Source organism: Octopus sinensis, linkage group LG17 (genome assembly GCF_006345805.1).
Source record: "Octopus sinensis linkage group LG17, ASM634580v1, whole genome shotgun sequence".
NCBI classification, from domain to species: Eukaryota; Metazoa; Mollusca; class Cephalopoda; order Octopoda; family Octopodidae; genus Octopus; species Octopus sinensis.
This window is the reverse complement of record NC_043013.1, coordinates 16,407,483-16,409,453: the sequence shown is the minus strand read 5'-3', so window position 1 is coordinate 16,409,453 and position 1,971 is coordinate 16,407,483.

The following is a 1,971-nucleotide window of genomic DNA, read 5'->3' as shown; positions in this document are numbered from 1 at the left end:
TGGGCACAACAGAAACAACCCAGCCAAAGATGCATGCAATCTCAAACGAGATCATTCCTGCTGTGTCACTCAAACAGTGAGGATATCGGAAACTGCTACACTGTATAGTGAATTGTAACGAATGCTCTGCCGATACTTGCAAACTCTTTCTAAGTTTTGCAGCTAGACATTCTTCAAGAGAAATTTATTCATATGCTTGCAAGCGGAATATAACTCGAATATTTTGTTCGACATGTTCACTTGGCTTGTCAATTCGTTATACATTTCAGAACGGCAAAGATCGCTTCTCTTTATGATTTTGAATACGGGTTTGCAGTCTGAACAACATTCCAACTTATAGCAGTGGTATCACTTCTATTAATTTTCGGTGTTGGATAAGCAAAGGTCTACTCTATCTCTGGTTATGTAAGATTAAGTGTGTTAAAAAGATCTTGCTTTATCTTGGGAGGGTTATTACGCCGATAATAATAAGCACACGCACTGATTCCGTTTCACTTCTTTATTGTTAGTCAATTGGTTAGTTACATAAACAACCAACTGATTAGCAATAAAGAAGTGAACTCGAATCGGTGCGTATGTATATATTATTGGCGTAGTAACTCTCTCAAGATACAAGATTTTTTCACATCAAGAAGTTATTCAAAAGATTTTTCTGTTAATCCTAAGTAGTTTCTGTCCGTCTGTCTGTCTGTCTCCTTCTCTCTCTATCCATCTATCTCTATCTCGAAAAATCCCATAACGACAACAACAAAACAACAGTTATTTTGGTTATACAGAAAACTTTGAGGCATTTGTGGCTAAGTGGGTTGCTGCATTCTATCTATCTATCTATCTATCTATCTATCTATCTATCTATCTATCTATCTATCTATCTATCTATCTATCTATCTGTGCAGCCCTGTGTGGCTAATAAAGAAACATATCTATCTATCTATCTATCTATCTATCTATCTATCTATCTATCTATCTATCTATCTATCTATCTATCTATCTATCTATCTGTCTGTCTATCTATCTATCTATCTATCTATCTATCTATCTATCTATCTATCTATCTATCTATCTATCTATATATATATATATATTAGAAGAAATGACTCAGAAATCTGGATGGTTTTATATTTACATATATTTATTAGTATCATGTATCACATAATAGCGCTTTCGTCCACTCTAGTGGAGTCTTCAAATTGCAACTAAGGGACATGCTCAACTGGTTAAGGTCAAACAACTGACAAGCAAATCTGTGGTATTGAGCAGACTATTTGCTGTAGCCCGTCTTTTATACCAAGACAAAACAATGTACATGATAACACTTCCAATCTGTTAAGATCAGAAGCAATGAGAACCACTGCCTGGTACTGCATCAGATTATTTAGTATTATTATTATTATTATTATTATTATTATTATTATTATTATTATTATTATTATTATATTATCATTATTATTATTATTATTATTATTATTATCATTATTATTATCATTATCATTATCATTATTATTATATTATTATTATCATTATTATTATTATTATTATTATTATTATTATTATTATTATTATTATTATTAGAATTGTTGTTATAATCATTTCAAATTTTTGCCACAAAGGCAGCTTGTGGGAGGTTGGGATGAGTCAATTACATCAACTCCAATGTTCAACTGGTACTTATTTTATCGATCCCGAAAGGATGAAAGAAAAAGTCGACCTCAGCAGAAATTGAACTCAGAACGCAGCGACGGGCGAAATACCGCTGAGCATTTCGTCCAGCGTGCTAACGTTTCTGCAAGCTCGCCGCCTTAATAACAACAGGAACAACAACAACAGTAATAATAATAATCTTGGTATAAAAGATGGGCTACAACAAATATTCTGCTCAATACTAGGAATTTGCTTGTCACTTGTTTGACCTTAACCATTTGAGCATGTCCCTTAGTGGCTGACGATATTTGCATCTCTGAACACAAGCTA